Source organism: Anthonomus grandis, unplaced genomic scaffold (assembly GCF_022605725.1).
Source record: "Anthonomus grandis grandis unplaced genomic scaffold, icAntGran1.3 ctg00000286.1, whole genome shotgun sequence".
NCBI lineage: Eukaryota > Metazoa > Arthropoda > Insecta > Coleoptera > Curculionidae > Anthonomus > Anthonomus grandis.
The window spans coordinates 28,897-51,523 of record NW_026088444.1 but is presented as its reverse complement, the minus strand read 5'-3'; the positions used below and the strand labels follow the sequence as shown (position 1 = coordinate 51,523).

General features: G+C 36.2%; 1 protein-coding gene across 11 annotated transcripts in view; it reads right to left on the bottom strand.

Moving 5' to 3' along the window:
* Positions 1-22,627, bottom strand: part of LOC126749534 (uncharacterized) — a 181,637-nt gene that overhangs the window by 143,418 nt on the left and 15,592 nt on the right. The gene's annotated exons all lie outside the window — the stretch shown is intronic.

The window sequence follows — 22,627 nt, the reverse complement described above, 5'->3', positions numbered from 1 at the left end:
TAATTTTTCACAGATATTTGACATTTGACTTCCAGGTCACGTGACTATTGTAACTTTTTTGCTATTGGTCTGATTGGGTTCAAATTTGGTATTTGGGCTTTATTTAGGATGCAATTATTAATTTTTGACAGATATTTGACATTTTACTTCCGGGTCACGTGACTATTGTAACTTTTTTGCTATGAGTCCGATTGGGTTTAAATTTGGTATTTATGCTTTATTTAGGATACAATTAATAAATTTTAACAGATAATTGACAAATTATATTTTAAAGTCACGTGACTTTCATAATTCTTTTGCTATTGATCCGATTGGGTTGAAATTTAGTATTTGGGCTTTATTTAGGATGCAAGTAATAAATTTTGCCAGAAATTTGACATATTGAATTTTAAAGTCACGTGACTTCCATAACTTTTTTGCTATTGATCCGATTGGGTTCAAATTTGGTATTTGGGGTTTATTTAGGATGCAATTGTTGATTTTTTACAAAATTTTAAAATATTGAGTTCTAGGGTCACGTGACTATCAAAATTTCCTATTTGATTGAAATCTGCTATTAGATGATATGTATATATTTATAGATAATATTTTGTATTACCCTATTCCTTTTATCTTAATTAGTTAAATTATTTCGTAAATTTGCCTTAAAAAAAAATTAAAATATCATCGGTTCGAATACATAGGCTTTAAAGGGAACTTATCTTCTTTCGTAATATTGTAGCATTATTATAGATTTTCAAAAATTTTGTCATAAAGCTTTTTCATTACTTTTGGAATGGTCTTTAGCCAGAAAAAAGAAATTTTGAATTTGGAGCATGTTTTGAAAAATTTTCATTTTGGGCCGGATTTTGTTTGAAAATCGATAAATGCAAATAAATAGGTTTTCTGTTCATTTTAGAGTCAAATCGATAATAACCTTTTTGAAAGGTATCCTGAAGTAATACAAGATAGAAAAATAAAAAGTTGAAATTTTTCCATAGGGCTCTTGATAATTCGATATTTATGATTATTAGTTTTTTACAATTTTCTCCGAATCTGTGATAGCTATAATCAATTAGTTTTAGCATTCGAATACCTCGTAACATTCCCTAGAACTTTTGTTTAAGTCAAAAAGTTGTCAGAGTTATAGTTTATTTAGAAAAAAATAAAAACCATTTTTTCACAATTTTTCATGGCTATACCCTTTCGATTTTGAAGCAAAAAAAATTTTTTTTTTCTTGGGTTTTTTTTACTTGAAATTGCCATCATAGGGCTTACATTATGATTTGTCGATTATAATTTTAACAAAAAAAAATGGTACCGTGGGAAAAAACGAGCTTCCTTTTATTTTTTTTCACATTTTTACTAATATCTCGGCTTCTATAGCTTCGATTCAATTCGTTGATGGTTTCTATTATTCCTTATTCTTCTCCTGTTAGTTCTTTTTATATTTTATTACAATTGCCTTTCGAAATAAAACTGAAAAATTAAAAAAATCGACGTAAAAACCCGGTTGTGTTATCCCTATACATAGGCTCTTATGGGACCTTATTTTTTCCTTTATATTATGGCACTCGTATAAATCGTGGAAAATTTTGTCATAAAGCTTTTTCGTTAGTTTTTGAATGGTTTTTAACCAAAAAAAAGAAATTTTAAATTCGGAGCATATTTTGAAAAAATGCTTATTTTGAGCCCGGATTTTGCTTCAAAATCGAAAAATGCAAAGAAATAGGTTTTCCGTTTATTTTAGAGTCAAATCGATAATAACCTTTTTGAAAGGTACTTAAAAGTAGTACAGGATAGATAAATAAAAAATTAAAAGTTTTCCATAGGACCCTTGATAATTCGATATTTATGTTTCATGGTTTTTCTTTATTTTCTCCGATTTTATGATAGCTAGAACCGATTCGTTTTAACGTACGGATACCTCGTAATATTTCTCATAACTTTTATAAAAGACAAAATGTTGTTAGTCTTATAGTTTATTTTAAAAAAAATAAATACCGTTTTTTCGAAATTTTTTATGGCCGTACCCCTTTCGATTTTGGAGCAAAAAAAATTTTTTTTTTTCTTGGGTTTTTTTACTTGAAATTGCCAACTTAGGGCTTACATTATAATTTGTCAATAATTATTTTAAGAAAAAAAAATTATACCGTGGGAAAAAACCAGTTTTCTTTTGTTTTTTCCCACATTTTTACTAATATCTCGGCTTCTATAGCTTCGATTCAATTCATTGATGGTTTCTTTTATTTCTTATTCTCCTCAATTCTTTTGATATTTTATTACTATTACATTTCAAAATAAAAAGAAAAATTAAAACAAATCGACGTAAAATCCTGTTTGTTCTATTTCAATAAATAGACCCTTATGGGAACTTCTCTCTGAATTTGGTATTTATGGTTTATTTAGGATACAACTAATAAATTATGACAGATAACTGACATTTGAGTTTCAGCCCAGGTCACGTGACTACCGTAACTTTTTTGCTATTGGTCCGATTCTGTTGTAATTTGGTATTCAGGCTTTATTTAGGATACAATTAATATATTTTAACAGATATTTGAAATATAAGACAGTATATTGACACACAACGCGACTATATAACAAATTATGGTTCTTTGAAGCATGATACCCCAACCACTGGTCATCTCTTTCCTTGGCATATAAACGTTGGTACAGCTGATAATTTTTGTTTTTTTTTTTAAGAATTCCTTTATAGCCCTTCACAGACAAGACCTAAAGGTTCCAAACTGGTCCCCACGGACCAAAAGTATAGGAGCGAAGCGACTATACTTGTTAAAAAAGCTACGACTTTGGGAATAGTCTCGTTGGATTCAGAACGACGAAACTAAGACAGAACCGTTGGATTTTTTAAGCTAGTACTGACAGAAGTCGAGATATAGATTTCCAAACTTTGGGTTTTTGGAGCACATATATGGAAACTGAAAATTTGTATCTCGGTTATTAAAGGAGCTACGACTTTGGGAATAGTCTCGTTGGATTCAGAACGACGAAACTAAGAGAGAACCGTTGGATTTTTAAAGCTAGTACTGACAGAAGTCGAGATATAGATTTCCAAACTTTGGGTTTTTGGAGCACATATATGGAAACTGAAAATTTGTATCTCGGTTATTAAAGGAGCTGCGACTTTGGGAATAGTCTCGTTGGATTCAGAACGACGAAACTAAGAGAGAACCGTTGGATTTTTAAAGCTAGTACTGACAGAAGTCGAGATATAGATTTCCAAACTTTGGGTTTTTGGAGCACATATATGGAAACTGAAAATTTGTATCTCGGTTACTAAAGGAGCTACGACTTTGGGAATAGTCTCGTTGGATTCAGAACGACGAAACTAAGAAAGAACCGTTGGATTTTTAAAGCTAGTACTAACAGAAGTCGAGATATAGATTTCCAAACTTTGGGTTTTTGGAGCACATATATGGAAACTGAAAATTTGTATCTCGGTTATTAAGGGAGCTACGACTTTGAGAATAGTCTCGTTGGATTCAGAACGACGAAACTAAGACAGAACCGTTGGATTTTTTAAGCTAGTACTGACAGAAGTCGAGACATAGATTTCCAAACTTTGGGTTTTTGGAGCACATATATGGAAACTGAAAATTTGTATCTCGGTTATTAAAGGAGCTACGACTTTGGGAATAGTCTCGTTGGATTCAGAACGACGAAACTAAGAGAGAACCGTTGGATTTTTAAAGCTAGTACTGACAGAAGTCGAGATATAGATTTCCAAACTTTGGGTTTTTGGTGCACATATATGGAAACTGAAAATTTGTATCTCGGTTATTAAAGGAGCTACGACTTTGAGAATAGTCTCGTTGGATTCAGAACGACGAAACTAAGACAGAACCGTTGGATTTTTTAAGCTAGTACTGACAGAAGTCGAGATATAGATTTCCAAACTTTGGGTTTTTGGAGCACATATATGGAAACTGAAAATTTGTATCTCGGTTATTAAAGGAGCTACGACTTTGGGAATAGTCTCGTTGGATTCAGAACGACGAAACTAAGACAGAACCGTTGGATTTTTAAAGCTAGTACTGACAGAAGTCGAGATATAGATTTCCAAACTTTGGGTTTTTGGTGCACATATATGGAAACTGAAAATTTGTATCTCGGTTATTAAAGGAGCTACGACTTTCGGAATAGTCTCGTTGGATTCAGAACGACAAAACTAGGAGAGAACCGTTGGATTTTTAAAGCTAGTACTGACAGAAGTCGAGATATAGATTTCCAAACTTTGGGTTTTTGGTGCACATATATGGAAACTGAAAATTTGTATCTCGGTTATTAAAGGAGCTACGACTTTGGGAATAGTCTCGTTGGATTCAGAACGACGAAACTAAGACAGAACCGTTGGATTTTTGAAGCTAGTACTGACAGAAGTCGAGATATAGATTTCCAAACTTTGGGTTTTTGGTGTACATATATGGAAACTGAAAATTTGTATCTCGGTTATTAAAGGAGCTTCGACTTTGGGAATAGTCGCGTTGGATTTAGAACGACGAAACTAAGAGAGAACCGTTGGATTTTTAAAGCTAGTACTGACAGAAGTCGAGATATAGATTTCCAAACTTTAAGTTTTTGGTGCACATATATGGAAACTGAAAATTTGTATCTCGGTTATTAAAGGAGCTACGACTTTGGGAATAGTCTCGTTGGATTCAGAACGACGAAACTTGGAGAGAACCGTTGGATTTTTAAAGCTAGTACTGACAGAAGTCGAGATATAGATTTCCAAACTTTGGGTTTTTGGAGCACATATATGGAAACTGAAAATTTGTATCTCGGTTATTAAAAAAGCTACGACTTTGGGAATAGTCTCGTTGGATTCAGAACGACAAAACTAAGAGAGAACCGTTGGATTTTTAAAGCTAGTACTGACAGAAGTCGAGATATAGATTTCCAAACTTTGGGTTTTTGGTGCACATATATGGAAACTGAAAATTTGTATCTCGGTTATTAAAGGAACTACGACTTTGGGAATAGTCGCGTTGGATTTAGAACGACGAAACTAAGAGAGAGCCGTTGGATTTTTAAAGCTAGTACTGACAGAAGTCGAGATATAGATTTCCAAACTTTGGGTTTTTGGAGCACATATATGGAAACTAAAAATTTGTATCTCGGTTATTAAAGGAGCTACGACTTTGGGAATAGTCTCGTTGGATTCAGAACGACGAAACTAAGAGAGAACCGTTGGATTTTTAAAGCTAGTACTGACAGAAGTCGAGATATAGATTTCCAAACTTTGGGTTTTTGGTGCACATATATGGAAACTGAAAATTTGTATCTCGATTATTAAAGGAGCTACGACTTTGGGAATAGTCTCGTTGGATTCGTTGGATTCACGAAACTAAGAGAGAACCGTTGGATTTTTAAAGCTAGTACTGACAGAAGTCGAGATATAGATTTCCAAACTTTGGGTTTTTGGAGCACATATATGGAAACTGAAAATTTGTATCTCGGTTATTAAAGGAGCTACGACTTTGGGAATAGTCTCGTTGGATTCAGAACGACGAAACTAAGACAGAACCGTTGGATTTTTAAAGCTAGTACTGACAGAAGTCGAGATATAGATTTCCAAACTTTGGGTTTTTGGTGCACATATATGGAAACTGAAAATTTGTATCTCGGTTATTAAAGGAGCTACGACTTTGGGAATAGTCTCGTTGGATTCAGAACGACGAAACTAGGAGAGAACCGTTGGATTTTTAAAGCTAGTACTGACAGAAGTCGAGATATAGATTTCCAAACTTTGGGTTTTTGGTGCACATATATGGAAACTGAAAATTTGTATCTCGGTTATTAAAGGAACTACGACTTTGGGAATAGTCGCGTTGGATTTAGAACGACGAAACTAAGAGAGAGCCGTTGGATTTTTAAAGCTAGTACTGACAGAAGTCGAGATATAGATTTCCAAACTTTGGGTTTTTGGAGCACATATATGGAAACTGGAAATTTGTATCTCGGTTATTAAAGGAGCTACGACTTTGAGAATAGTCTCGTTGGATTCAGAACGACGAAACTAAGACAGAACCGTTGGATTTTTTAAGCTAGTACTGACAGAAGTCGAGATATAGATTTCCAAATTTTGGGTTTTTGGAGCACATATATGGAAACTGAAAATTTGTATCTCGGTTATTAAAGGAGCTACGACTTTGAGAATACTCTCGTTGGATTCAGAACGACGAAACTAAGACAAAACCGTTGGATTTTTAAAGCTAGTACTGACAGAAGTCGAGATATAGATTTCCAAACTTTGGGTTTTTGGTGCACATATATGGAAACTGAAAATTTGTATCTCGGTTATTAAAGGAGCTACGACTTTGAGAATAGTCTCGTTGGATTCAGAACGACGAAACTAAGACAGAACCGTTGGATTTTTTAAGCTAGTACTGACAGAAGTCGAGATATAGATTTCCAAATTTTGGGTTTTTGGAGCACATATATGGAAACTGAAAATTTGTATCTCGGTTATTAAAGGAGCTACGACTTTGAGAATAGTCTCGTTGGATTCAGAACGACGAAACTAAGACAGAACCGTTGGATTTTTAAAGCTAGTACTGACAGAAGTCGAGATATAGATTTCCAAACTTTGGGTTTTTGGTGCACATATATGGAAACTGAAAATTTGTATCTCGATTATTAAAGGAGCTACGACTTTGGGAATAGTCTCGTTGGATTCGTTGGATTCACGAAACTAAGAGAGAACCGTTGGATTTTTAAAGCTAGTACTGACAGAAGTCGAGATATAGATTTCCAAACTTTGGGTTTTTGGTGCACATATATGGAAACTGAAAATTTGTATCTCGGTTATTAAAGGAGCTACGACTTTGAGAATAGTCTCGTTGGATTCAGAACGACGAAACTAAGACAGAACCGTTGGATTTTTTAAGCTAGTACTGACAGAAGTCGAGATATAGATTTCCAAACTTTGGGTTTTTGGAGCACATATATGGAAACTGAAAATTTGTATCTCGGTTATTAAAGGAGCTACGACTTTGGCAATAGTCTCGTTGGATTCAGAACGACGAAACTAAGACAGAACCGTTGGATTTTTAAAGCTAGTACTGACAGAAGTCGAGATATAGATTTCCAAACTTTGGGTTTTTGGTGCACATATATGGAAACTGAAAATTTGTATCTCGGTTATTAAAGGAGCTACGACTTTGGGAATAGTCTCGTTGGATTCAAAACGACGAAACTAAGAGAGAACCGTTGGATTTTTAAAGCTAGTACTGACAGAAGTCGAGATATAGATTTCCAAACTTTGGGTTTTTGGAGCACATATATGGAAACTGAAAATTTGTATCTCGATTATTAAAGGAGCTACGACTTTGGGAATAGTCTCGTTGGATTCAGAACGACGAAACTAAGAGAGAACCGTTGGATTTTTAAAGCTAGTACTGACAGAAGTCGAGATATAGATTTCCAAACTTTGGGTTTTTGGTGCACATATATGGAAACTGAAAATTTGTATCTCGGTTATTAAAGGAGCTACGACTTTGAGAATAGTCTCGTTGGATTCAGAACGACGAAACTAAGAGAGAACCGTTGGATTTTTAAAGCTAGTACTGACAGAAGTCGAGATATAGATTTCCAAACTTTGGGTTTTTGGAGCACATATATGGAAACTGAAAATTTGTATCTCGGTTATTAAAGGAGCTACGACTTTGAGAATAGTCTCGTTGGATTCAGAACGACGAAACTAAGACAGAACCGTTGGATTTTTTAAGCTAGTACTGACAGAAGTCGAGATATAGATTTCCAAACTTTGGGTTTTTGGTGCACATATATGGAAACTGAAAATTTGTATCTCGATTATTAAAGGAGCTACGACTTTGAGAATAGTCTCGTTGGATTCAGAACGACGAAACTAAGACAGAACCGTTGGATTTTTTAAGCTAGTACTGACAGAAGTCGAGATATAGATTTCCAAACTTTGGGTTTTTGGAGCACATATATGGAAACTGAAAATTTGTATCTCGGTTATTAAAGGAGCTACGACTTTGAGAATAGTCTCGTTGGATTCAGAACGACGAAACTAAGACAGAACCGTTGGATTTTTTAAGCTAGTACTGACAGAAGTCGAGATATAGATTTCCAAACTTTGGGTTTTTGGAGCACATATATGGAAACTGAAAATTTGTATCTCGGTTATTAAAGGAGCTACGACTTTGGGAATAGTCGCGTTGGATTTAGAACGACGAAACTAAGAGAGAACCGTTGGATTTTTAAAGCTAGTACTGACAGAAGTCGAGATATAGATTTCCAAACTTTGGGTTTTTGGAGCACATATATGGAAACTGAAAATTTGTATCTCGGTTATTAAAGGAGCTACGACTTTGGGAATAGTCTCGTTGGATTCAGAACGACGAAACTAGGAGAGAACCGTTGGATTTTTAAAGCTAGTACTGACAGAAGTCGAGATATAGATTTCCAAACTTTGGGTTTTTGGAGCACATATATGGAAACTGAAAATTTGTATCTCGGTAATTAAAGGAGCTACGACTTTGGGAATAGTCTCGTTGGATTCAGAACGACGAAACTAAGAGAGAACCGTTGGATTTTTAAAGCTAGTACTGACAGAAGTCGAGATATAGATTTCCAAACTTTGGGTTTTTGGAGCACATATATGGAAACTGAAAATTTGTATCTCGGTTATTAAAGGAGCTACGACTTTGAGAATAGTCTCGTTGGATTCAGAACGACGAAACTAAGACAGAACCGTTGGATTTTTTAGGCTAGTACTGACAGAAGTCGAGATATAGATTTCCAAACTTTGGGTTTTTGGAGCACATATATGGAAACTGAAAATTTGTATCTCGGTTATTAAAGGAGCTACGACTTTGGCAATAGTCTCGTTGGATTCAGAACGACAAAACTAAGACAGAACCGTTGGATTTTTTAGGCTAGTACTGACAGAAGTCGAGATATAGATTTCCAAACTTTGGGTTTTTGGAGCACATATATGGAAACTGAAAATTTGTATCTCGGTTATTAAAGGAACTACGACTTTGAGAATAGTCTCGTTGGATTCAGAACGACGAAACTAAGACAGAACCGTTGGATTTTTTAAGCTAGTACTGACAGAAGTCGAGATATAGATTTCCAAACTTTGGGTTTTTGGAGCACATATATGGAAACTGAAAATTTGTATCTCGGTTATTAAAGGAGCTACGACTTTGGGAATAGTCTCGTTGGATTCAGAACGACGAAACTAGGAGAGAACCGTTGGATTTTTAAAGCTAGTACTGACAGAAGTCGAGATATAGATTTCCAAACTTTGGGTTTTTGGTGCACATATATGGAAACTGAAAATTTGTATCTCGGTTACTAAAGGAGCTACGACTTTGGGAATAGTCTCGTTGGATTCAGAACGACGAAACTAAGAGAGAACCGTTGGATTTTTAAAGCTAGTACTGCCAGAAGTCGAGATATAGATTTCCAAACTTTGGGTTTTTGGAGCACATATATGGAAACTGAAAATTTGTATCTCGGTTATTAAGGGAGCTACGACTTTGAGAATAGTCTCGTTAGATTCAGAACGACGAAACTAAGACAGAACCGTTGGATTTTTTAAGCTAGTACTGACAGAAGTCGAGATATAGATTTCCAAACTTTGGGTTTTTGGAGCACATATATGGAAACTGAAAATTTGTATCTCGGTTATTAAAGGAGCTACGACTTTGGGAATAGTCTCGTTGGATTCAGAACGACGAAACTAAGAGAGAACCGTTGGATTTTTAAAGCTAGTACTGACAGAAGTCGAGATATAGATTTCCAAACTTTGGGTTTTTGGTGCACATATATGGAAACTGAAAATTTGTATCTCGGTTATTAAAGGAGCTACGACTTTGAGAATAGTCTCGTTGGATTCAGAACGACGAAACTAAGACAGAACCGTTGGATTTTTAAAGCTGGTACTGACAGAAGTCGAGATATAGATTTCCAAACTTTGGGTTTTTGGTGCACATATATGGAAACTGAAAATTTGTATCTCGATTATTAAAGGAGCTACGACTTTGGAAATAGTCTCGTTGGATTCAGAACGACGAAACTAAGAGAGAACCGTTGGATTTTTAAAGCTAGTACTGACAGAAGTCGAGATATAGATTTCCAAACTTTGGGTTTTTGGTGCACATATATGGAAACTGAAAATTTGTATCTCGGTTATTAAAGGAGCTACGACTTTGAGAATAGTCTCGTTGGATTCAGAACGACGAAACTAAGAGAGAACCGTTGGATTTTTAAAGCTAGTACTGACAGAAGTCGAGATATAGATTTCCAAACTTTGGGTTTTTGGAGCACATATATGGAAACTGAAAATTTGTATCTCGGTTATTAAAGGAGCTACGACTTTGAGAATAGTCTCGTTGGATTCAGAACGACGAAACTAAGACAGAACCGTTGGATTTTTTAAGCTAGTACTGACAGAAGTCGAGATATAGATTTCCAAATTTTGGGTTTTTGGAGCACATATATGGAAACTGAAAATTTGTATCTCGGTTATTAAAGGAGCTACGACTTTGAGAATAGTCTCGTTGGATTCAGAACGACGAAACTAAGACAGAACCGTTGGATTTTTAAAGCTAGTACTGACAGAAGTCGAGATATAGATTTCCAAACTTTGGGTTTTTGGAGCACATATATGGAAACTGAAAATTTGTATCTCGGTTACTAAAGGAGCTACGACTTTGGGAATAGTCTCGTTGGATTCAGAACGACGAAACTAAGAGAGAACCGTTGGATTTTTAAAGCTAGTACTGACAGAAGTCGAGATATAGATTTCCAAACTTTGGGTTTTTGGTGCACATATATGGAAACTGAAAATTTGTATCTCGGTTACTAAAGGAGCTACGACTTTGGGAATAGTCTCGTTGGATTCAGAACGACGAAACTAAGAGAGAACCGTTGGATTTTTAAAGCTAGTACTGCCAGAAGTCGAGATATAGATTTCCAAACTTTGGGTTTTTGGAGCACATATATGGAAACTGAAAATTTGTATCTCGGTTATTAAGGGAGCTACGACTTTGAGAATAGTCTCGTTAGATTCAGAACGACGAAACTAAGACAGAACCGTTGGATTTTTTAAGCTAGTACTGACAGAAGTCGAGATATAGATTTCCAAACTTTGGGTTTTTGGAGCACATATATGGAAACTGAAAATTTGTATCTCGGTTATTAAAGGAGCTACGACTTTGGGAATAGTCTCGTTGGATTCAGAACGACGAAACTAAGAGAGAACCGTTGGATTTTTAAAGCTAGTACTGACAGAAGTCGAGATATAGATTTCCAAACTTTGGGTTTTTGGTGCACATATATGGAAACTGAAAATTTGTATCTCGGTTATTAAAGGAGCTACGACTTTGAGAATAGTCTCGTTGGATTCAGAACGACGAAACTAAGACAGAACCGTTGGATTTTTAAAGCTGGTACTGACAGAAGTCGAGATATAGATTTCCAAACTTTGGGTTTTTGGTGCACATATATGGAAACTGAAAATTTGTATCTCGATTATTAAAGGAGCTACGACTTTGGGAATAGTCTCGTTGGATTCAGAACGACGAAACTAAGAGAGAACCGTTGGATTTTTAAAGCTAGTACTGACAGAAGTCGAGATATAGATTTCCAAACTTTGGGTTTTTGGTGCACATATATGGAAACTGAAAATTTGTATCTCGGTTATTAAAGGAGCTACGACTTTGAGAATAGTCTCGTTGGATTCAGAACGACGAAACTAAGAGAGAACCGTTGGATTTTTAAAGCTAGTACTGACAGAAGTCGAGATATAGATTTCCAAACTTTGGGTTTTTGGAGCACATATATGGAAACTGAAAATTTGTATCTCGGTTATTAAAGGAGCTACGACTTTGAGAATAGTCTCGTTGGATTCAGAACGACGAAACTAAGACAGAACCGTTGGATTTTTTAAGCTAGTACTGACAGAAGTCGAGATATAGATTTCCAAATTTTGGGTTTTTGGAGCACATATATGGAAACTGAAAATTTGTATCTCGGTTATTAAAGGAGCTACGACTTTGAGAATAGTCTCGTTGGATTCAGAACGACGAAACTAAGACAGAACCGTTGGATTTTTAAAGCTAGTACTGACAGAAGTCGAGATATAGATTTCCAAACTTTGGGTTTTTGGAGCACATATATGGAAACTGAAAATTTGTATCTCGGTTACTAAAGGAGCTACGACTTTGGGAATAGTCTCGTTAAATTCAGAACGACGAAACTAAGAGAGAACCGTTGGATTTTTAAAGCTAGTACTAACAGAAGTCGAGATATAGATTTCTAAACTTTGGGTTTTTGGAGCACATATATGGAAACTGAAAATTTGTATCTCGGTTATTAAGGGAGCTACGACTTTGAGAATAGTCTCGTTGGATTCAGAACAACGAAACTAAGAGAGAACCGTTGGATTTTTAAAGCTAGTACTGACAGAAGTCGAGATATAGATTTCTAAACTTTGGGTTTTTGGAGCACATATATGGAAACTGAAAATTTGTATCTCGGTTATTAAGGGAGCTACGACTTTGAGAATAGTCTCGTTGGATTCAGAACGACGAAACTAAGAGAGAACCGTTGGATTTTTTAAGCTAGTACTGACAGAAGTCGAGATATAGATTTCCAAACTTTGGGTTTTTGGAGCACATATATGGAAACTGAAAATTTGTATCTCGGTTACTAAAGGAGCTACGACTTTGGGAATAGTCTCGTTGGATTCAGAACGACGAAACTAAGAGAGAACCGTTGGATTTTTAAAGCTAGTACTGACAGAAGTCGAGATATAGATTTCCAAACTTTGGGTTTTTGGAGCACATATATGGAAACTGAAAATTTGTATCTCGGTTATTAAAGGAGCTACGACTTTGAGAATAGTCTCGTTGGATTCAGAACGACGAAACTAAGAGAGAACCGTTGGATTTTTAAAGCTAGTACTGACAGAAGTCGAGATATAGATTTCCAAACTTTGGGTTTTTGGAGCACATATATGGAAACTGAAAATTTGTATCTCGGTTATTAAAGGAGCTACGACTTTGAGAATAGTCTCGTTGGATTCAGAACGACGAAACTAAGACAGAACCGTTGGATTTTTTAAGCTAGTACTGACAGAAGTCGAGATATAGATTTCCAAATTTTGGGTTTTTGGAGCACATATATGGAAACTGAAAATTTATATCTCGGTTATTAAAAAAGCTACGACTTTGGGAATAGTCTCGTTGGATTCAGAACGACGAAACTAAGAGAGAACCGTTGGATTTTTAAAGCTAGTACTGACAGAAGTCGAGATATAGATTTCCAAACTTTGGGTTTTTGGAGCACATATATGGAAACTGAAAATTTGTATCTCGGTTACTAAAGGAGCTACGACTTTGGGAATAGTCTCGTTGGATTCAGAACGACGAAACTAAGAGAGAACCGTTGGATTTTTAAAGCTAGTACTGACAGAAGTCGAGATATAGATTTCCAAACTTTGGGTTTTTGGAGCACATATATGGAAACTGAAAATTTGTATCTCGGTTATTAAAGGAGCTACGACTTTGAGAATAGTCTCGTTGGATTTAGAACGACGAAACTAAGACAGAACCGTTGGATTTTTTAAGCTAGTACTGACAGAAGTCGAGATATAGATTTCCAAACTTTGGGTTTTTGGAGCACATATATGGAAACTGAAAATTTGTATCTCGGTTATTAAAGGAGCTACGACTTTGGGAATAGTCTCGTTGGATTCAGAACGACGAAGCTAAGAGAGAACCGTTGGATTTTTAAAGCTAGTACTGACAGAAGTCGAGATATAGATTTCCAAACTTTGGGTTTTTGGAGCACATATATGGAAACTGAAAATTTGTATCTCGGTTATTAAAGGAGCTACGACTTTGGGAATAGTCTCGTTAGATTCAGAACGACGAAACTAAGAGAGAACCGTTGGATTTTTAAAGCTAGTACTGACAGAAGCCGAGATATAGATTTCCAAACTTTGGGTTTTTGGAGCACATATATGGAAACTGAAAATTTGTATCTCGGTTATTAAAGGAGCTACGACTTTGGGAATAGTCTCGTTGGATTCAGAACGACGAAACTAAGAGAGAACCGTTGGATTTTTAAAGCTAGTACTGACAGAAGTCGAGATATAGATTTCCAAACTTTGGGTTTTTGGAGCACATATATGGAAACTGAAAATTTGTATCTCGGTTATTAAAGGAGCTATGACTTTGGGAGTGGTCTCGTTGGATTCAGAACGACAAAACTAAGACAATACTGTTGAATTTTTAAAGATAGTGCTTACAGAAGCCGAGATATAGACTTCCAAACTTTGGGTTTTTGGTGCAAATATATGGAAACTAAAACTTTGTATCTCGGTTAATAAAGGAGCTACGACTTTGGGAGGGGTCTCGTTGGATTCAGAACGACAAAACTAAGACAAAGCTGTTGGATTTTTAAAGATAGTGCTTACAGAAGCCGAGATATAGACTTCCAAACTTTGGGTTTTTGGTGCACATATATGGAAACTAAAACTTTGTATCTCGGTTAATAAAGGAGCTACAACTTTAAGAGTGGTCTCGTTGGATTCAGAACGACAAAACTAAGATAATACTGTTGGATTTTTACAGATAGTGCTTACAGAAGCCGAGATATAGACTTCCAAACTTTGGGTTTTTGGTGCACACCTATGGAAACTAAAACTTTGTATCTCGGTTAATAAAGGAGCTACAACTTTAAGAGTGGTCTCGTTGGATTCAGAACGACAAAACTAAGATAATACTGTTGGATTTTTACAGATAGTGCTTACAGAAGCCGAGATATAGACTTCCAAACTTTGGGTTTTTGGTGCACATATATGGAAACTGAAAATTTGTATCTCGGTTAATAAAGGAGCTATAGCTTTAAGAGTGGTCTCGTTGGATTCAGAACGACGAAACTAAGACAAAACCGTTAGATTTTTAAAGCTAGTACTGACAGAAGTCGAGATATAGATTTCCAAACTTTGGGTTTTTGGTGCATATATATGGAAACTGAAAATTTGTATCTCGGTTAATAAAGGAGCTAGGACTTTGGGATTAGTCTCGTTGGATTCAGAATGACGAAACTAAGACAAAACCGTTAGATTTTTAAAGCTAGTACTGACAGAAGTCGAGATATAGATTTCCAAACTTTGGGTTTTTGGTGCATATATATGGAAACTGAAAATTTGTATCTCGGTTAATAAAGGAGCTAGGACTTTGGGATTAGTCTCGTTGGATTCAGAACGACGAATCTAAGACAAAACTGTTGGATTTTTAAAGCTAGTACTGACAGAAGTCGAGATATAGATTTCCAAACTTTGGGTTTTTGGTGCACATATATGGAAACTAAAACTTTGTATCTCGGTTAATAAAGGAGCTACAACTTTAAGAGTGGTCTCGTTGGATTCAGAACGACAAAACTAAGATAATACTGTTGGATTTTTAAAGATAGTGCTTACAGAAGCCGAGATATAGACTTCCAAACTTTGGGTTTTTGGTGCACACCTATGGAAACTAAAACTTTGTATCTCGGTTAATAAAGGAGCTACAACTTTAAGAGTGGTCTCGTTGGATTCAGAACGACAAAACTAAGATAATGCTGTTGGATTTTTAAAGATAGTGCTTACAGAAGCCGAGATATAGATTTCCAAACTTTGGGTTTTTGGTGCACATATATGGAAACTAAAAATTTGTATCTCGGTTAATAAAGGAGCTACGACTTTGGGAGTGGTCTCGTTGGATTCAGAACGACAAAACTAAGACAAAACTGTTGGATTCTTAAGCTAGTGCTGACAGAAGTCGAGATATAGATTTCCAAACTTTGGGTTTTTGGAGCACATATATGGAAACTGAAAATTTGTATCTCGGTTATTAAAGGAGCTACGACTTTGAGAATAGTCTCGTTGGATTTAGAACGACGAAACTAAGACAGAACCGTTGGATTTTTTAAGCTAGTACTGACAGAAGTCGAGATATAGATTTCCAAACTTTGGGTTTTTGGAGCACATATATGGAAACTGAAAATTTGTATCTCGGTTATTAAAGGAGCTACGACTTTGGGAATAGTCTCGTTGGATTCAGAACGACGAAGCTAAGAGAGAACCGTTGGATTTTTAAAGCTAGTACTGACAGAAGTCGAGATATAGATTTCCAAACTTTGGGTTTTTGGAGCACATATATGGAAACTGAAAATTTGTATCTCGGTTATTAAAGGAGCTACGACTTTGGGAATAGTCTCGTTAGATTCAGAACGACGAAACTAAGAGAGAACCGTTGGATTTTTAAAGCTAGTACTGACAGAAGCCGAGATATAGATTTCCAAACTTTGGGTTTTTGGAGCACATATATGGAAACTGAAAATTTGTATCTCGGTTATTAAAGGAGCTACGACTTTGGGAATAGTCTCGTTGGATTCAGAACGACGAAACTAAGAGAGAACCGTTGGATTTTTAAAGCTAGTACTGACAGAAGTCGAGATATAGATTTCCAAACTTTGGGTTTTTGGAGCACATATATGGAAACTGAAAATTTGTATCTCGGTTATTAAAGGAGCTATGACTTTGGGAGTGGTCTCGTTGGATTCAGAACGACAAAACTAAGACAATACTGTTGAATTTTTAAAGATAGTGCTTACAGAAGCCGAGATATAGACTTCCAAACTTTGGGTTTTTGGTGCAAATATATGGAAACTAAAACTTTGTATCTCGGTTAATAAAGGAGCTACGACTTTGGGAGGGGTCTCGTTGGATTCAGAACGACAAAACTAAGACAAAGCTGTTGGATTTTTAAAGATAGTGCTTACAGAAGCCGAGATATAGACTTCCAAACTTTGGGTTTTTGGTGCACATATATGGAAACTAAAACTTTGTATCTCGGTTAATAAAGGAGCTACAACTTTAAGAGTGGTCTCGTTGGATTCAGAACGACAAAACTAAGATAATACTGTTGGATTTTTACAGATAGTGCTTACAGAAGCCGAGATATAGACTTCCAAACTTTGGGTTTTTGGTGCACACCTATGGAAACTAAAACTTTGTATCTCGGTTAATAAAGGAGCTACAACTTTAAGAGTGGTCTCGTTGGATTCAGAACGACAAAACTAAGATAATACTGTTGGATTTTTACAGATAGTGCTTACAGAAGCCGAGATATAGACTTCCAAACTTTGGGTTTTTGGTGCACATATATGGAAACTGAAAATTTGTATCTCGGTTAATAAAGGAGCTATAGCTTTAAGAGTGGTCTCGTTGGATTCAGAACGACGAAACTAAGACAAAACCGTTAGATTTTTAAAGCTAGTACTGACAGAAGTCGAGATATAGATTTCCAAACTTTGGGTTTTTGGTGCATATATATGGAAACTGAAAATTTGTATCTCGGTTAATAAAGGAGCTAGGACTTTGGGATTAGTCTCGTTGGATTCAGAATGACGAAACTAAGACAAAACCGTTAGATTTTTAAAGCTAGTACTGACAGAAGTCGAGATATAGATTTCCAAACTTTGGGTTTTTGGTGCATATATATGGAAACTGAAAATTTGTATCTCGGTTAATAAAGGAGCTAGGACTTTGGGATTAGTCTCGTTGGATTCAGAACGACGAATCTAAGACAAAACTGTTGGATTTTTAAAGCTAGTACTGACAGAAGTCGAGATATAGATTTCCAAACTTTGGGTTTTTGGTGCACATATATGGAAACTAAAACTTTGTATCTCGGTTAATAAAGGAGCTACAACTTTAAGAGTGGTCTCGTTGGATTCAGAACGACAAAACTAAGATAATACTGTTGGATTTTTAAAGATAGTGCTTACAGAAGCCGAGATATAGACTTCCAAACTTTGGGTTTTTGGTGCACACCTATGGAAACTAAAACTTTGTATCTCGGTTAATAAAGGAGCTACAACTTTAAGAGTGGTCTCGTTGGATTCAGAACGACAAAACTAAGATAATGCTGTTGGATTTTTAAAGATAGTGCTTACAGAAGCCGAGATATAGATTTCCAAACTTTGGGTTTTTGGTGCACATATATGGAAACTAAAAATTTGTATCTCGGTTAATAAAGGAGCTACGACTTTGGGAGTGGTCTCGTTGGATTCAGAACGACAAAACTAAGACAAAACTGTTGGATTCTTAAGCTAGTGCTGACAGAAGTCGAGATATAGATTTCCAAACTTTGGGTTTTTGGTGCATATATATGGAAACTAAAAATTTGTATCTCGGTTAATAAAGGAGCTACGACTTTGGGAATAGTCGCGTTGGATTTAGAACGACGAAACTAAGACAAAACCGTTGGATTTTTAAAGCTGGTACTTACAGAAGCCGAGATATAGACTTCCAAACTTTGGGTTTTTGGTGCACATATATGGAAACTAAAAATTTGTATCTCGGTTAATAAAGGAGCTACGACTTTGGGAGTGGTCTCGTTGGATTCAGAACGACAAAACTAAGACAAAACTGTTGGATTCTTAAGCTAGTGCTGACAGAAGTCGAGATATAGATTTCCAAACTTTGGGTTTTTGGTGCATATATATGGAAACTAAAAATTTGTATCTCGGTTAATAAAGGAGCTACGACTTTGGGAATAGTCTCGTTGGATTTAGAACGACGAAACTGCAGCACATTTCTGGGGAAATCGAGAAGGAAATCACTGATTTGAAGCGGAAGTTTCGTCAGAATAAAACGGAAGTGGTGAACAAGGATGACGCGAAACCGGAAACAAGCGGGTCTAGTGGGTTTCATGAAAATGGTGAGTATTTACTTCCGATTTTACTATTTTATTGTAAAAATGTGCCCTTTTTACTACTGTACCTTGGTTTTTTGTATTTTTTTTGTTTAATCTTAAAGTGCGCTGTTATCAACAATTAAACAAATATAAGAAATCTATTCTCCATTGATTTTTATTCTGTTGTTTTAGCCTTTGTAAGTGTGAATCCGCGGTTCATAATGCCCGGTAAAAAACGTAAAAATCAAGCGGTCAAAGGGTTTTATAAGACTTTTTTAAAGGTTTTTGAGCGATTTATCGAATTATTAAAAAAAAATAATTTTCTTAAAAAAAAATTTTTTCGCACAAAAATTATTTCATTTTTCGAAAATCTTTTATAACTTCTTTATTTTTTTATTTACGGCAAAATGTTATTTAATATGATTTGTTCTATTTTTGATTGTGAATCTAATGCTAAAAGAAAATTTTCCATTTTCCCACTAGTTTTTGAGAAAATTAGGAAAAACTGTTTAGAAGTTTTTATCAATTTTCTGGAAAACTGTTAGACCTAAAAATTATTTTTCTATTGCACCTGATGCGCATTGAAATTCCCAACAACTTTTGTTTTAACAATTTCTTTCTACGACTAATAGTTTTCCAAAATAAAAATAAAAACCGAAATCATGAACATTTTTCCAGGGGTACCCCTTTGGATTTTTTGACGAAGACTTTTTGGGTATAACTTTTTTCTGGTACATTTTTCAAAAAAGTCTTTTAAGACTTTTTTGACGCATTTTGAGAGAGTTATCGATTTGCCGAAAAAAAATTCAATTTTTTCGAAAAAAATTTTTTTTCAATTTTGCACTTAAATTTTTTATTTTCTCGAAAATCCTCCATAACTTCTTTACTTTTCGATTTAGGGCAAAATGTTATTCTATATGATTTGTTCTATTTTGGATTGTGAATCTAATGCTAAAAGAAAAATTTCCATTTTCCTACTAGTTTTCGAGAAAATGAGGAAAAACCTGTTGAGAGATTCCAAATTTTTCAGGCGTATTTTTATACTGGTAAATTTGTTCCAAACGTATTTTTACCCATGTAGTTATATGTTTTTACACCTAAAATTTTCCCAATCTTTAAAAAATTGGTGCAAGTGAGTCTGACCTCGCGGATAATTTTCAAGGTCACTAGAAGGTCGAGAGGAGGTAGGTAGTTCGTAGAATATAAGTGCAAGTGAATATGACCTCGCGGATAGTTTTCAAGGTCACTAGAAGGTCGACACAAGGTGAGTAGATGTTAGAAAAATTGATTCAAGGGAGTTTGACCTCGCAGATAATTTTCAAGGTCACTAGAAGGTCGTGACAAGGTAAGTAGATCGCAGAAAATAAGTGCAAGTGAATATGACCTCGCGGTTAATTTTCAAGGTCACTAGAAGGTCGACACAAGGTGACAGGGTCGAAAAAAAATTGGTTCCAGTGAGTTTGAACTTGCGGTTAATTCTCAAGGTCACTAGAAGGTCGAGACAAGGTGATACGATTGAAGAAAAATTGGTGCAAGTGATTTTTACCTCGCGGTTAATTTTCAAGGTCACTAGAAGGTCGACACAAGGTGACAGGGACGAAGAAAAATTGGTGTAAGTGATTTTGACCTCGCGGTTAATTTTCAAGGTCACTAGAAGGTCGACACAAGGTGACAGGTTCGAAGAAAAATTGGTGCAAGTGAGTTTGACCTCGCGGTTAATTTTCAAGGTCACTAGAAGGTCGAGACAAGGTGACAGGGACGAAGAAAAGTTGGTTCCAATGAGTTTGAACTTGCGGTTAATTCTCAAGGTCACTAGAAGGTGATAGGATCGAAGAACAATTGGTGCAAGTGATTTTTACCTCGCGGTTAATATTCAAGGTCACTAGAAGGTCGACACAAGGTGAGAGGGTACAAGAAACACTGGTGCAAGTGAGTTTAACCTCGTGGATCATTTTCAAGGTCACTACAAGGTCGACACAAGGTAAGTAGCTCTTAGAAAAATTGGTGCAAGTGAGTTTGACCTCGCGGATAATTTTCAAGGTCACTAGAAGTTCGACGCAAGGTGACAGGGTCAAAGAAAAATTGGTGCAAGTGAGTTTGACCTCGCGGATAATTTTCAAGGTCACTAGAAGGCCGAGACAAGGTGACAGGGTCGAAGAAAAATTGGTGCAAGTGAGTTTGACCTCGCGGATAACTTTCAAGGTCACTAGAAGGTCGACATAAGGCGACAGGGTCTAAGAAACATTGGTGCAAGTGAGTCTGACCTCGCGGATAATTTTCAAGGTCACTAGAAGGACGAGACAAGGTGACAGGGTCGAAGAAAAATTGGTGCAAGTGAGTTTGACCTCGCGGATAATTTTCAAGGTCACTAGAAGGTCGAGACAAGGTGACAGGGCCAAAGAAAAATTGGTGCAAGTGATTTTGACCTCGCGAATAATTTTTAAGGTCACTAGAAGGTCGAGACAAGGTGACAGGGTCGAAGAAAAAATGGTGCAAGTGAGTTTGACCACGCGGATAATTTTCAAGGTCACTAGAAGGTCGAGACAAGGTGGCAGGTTCGAACAAAAATTGGTGCAAGTGATTTTGACCTCGCGAATAATTTTCAAGGTCACTAGAAGGTCGAGACAAGGTGACAGGGTCGAAGAAAAATTGGTGCAAGTGAGTTTGACCTCGCAGATTATTTTCAAGGTCACTAGAAGGTCGAGACAAGGTGACAGGGTCGAAGAAAAATTGGTGCAAGTGAGTTTGACCTCGCAGATTATTTTCAAGGTCACTTGAAGGACGAGACAAGGTGACAGGGTCGAAGAAAAATTGGTGCAAGTGAGTTTGACCTCGCGAATAATTTTCAAGGTCACTAGAAGGTCGAGACAAATTAAGTAGTTCGTAGAAAGTAAGTGCAAGTGAGTTTGACCTCGCGGTTAAATCTCAAGGTCACTAGAAGGTCGACACAAGGTGAGAGGTTCGAAGAAAAATTGGTGTAAGTGAGTTTGACCTCGCGGATAATTTTCAAGGCCACTTAAAGGCCAAATCAAGGTAAATAATTCTTCACCAATTTTTATTCGACCCTGTCACCTTGTGTCGACCTTCGAGTGACCTTGAAAATTAACCGCGAGGTCAAACTCCCTTGAATCAATTTTTCTAACATCTACTCACCTTGTGTCGACCTTCTAGTGACCTTGAAAATTATCCGCGAGGTCAAACTCCCTTGAATCAATTTTTCTAACATCTACTCACCTTGTGTCGACCTTCTAGTGACCTTGAAAATTATCCGCGGGGTCAAACTCATTTGCACCAATTTTTCTAGGAACTACTTACCTTGTGTCGACCTTCTAGTGACCTTGAAAATTATTTGCAAGGCCAAACTCACTTGCACCGATTTTTCTACAAACTACTCACCTTGTGTCGACCTTCTAGTGACCTTGAAAATTACCTGCGAGGTCATATTCACTTGCACTTATATTCTACGAACTACCTACCTCGTCTCGACCTTCTAATGACCTTGAAAATTATCCGCGAGGTCAAACTCACTTGCATCAATTTTTCTAACAACTACTCACCTTGTGTCGACCTTCTAGTGACCTTGAAAATTATCCGCGAGGTCAAACTCCCTTGAATCAATTTTTCTAACATCTACTCACCTTGTGTCGACCTTCTAGTGACCTTGAAAATTATCCGCGGGGTCAAACTCATTTGCACCAATTTTTCTAAGAACTACTCACCTTGTCTCGACCTTCGAGTGACCTTGAAAATTAACCGCGGGGTCATATTCACTTGCACTTATTTTCTACGATCTACTTAACTTGTCTCGACCTTCGAGTGACCTTGAAAATTTTCTGCGAGGTCAAACTCACTTGCACCAATTTTTCTAACAACTACTCACCTTGTCTCGACCT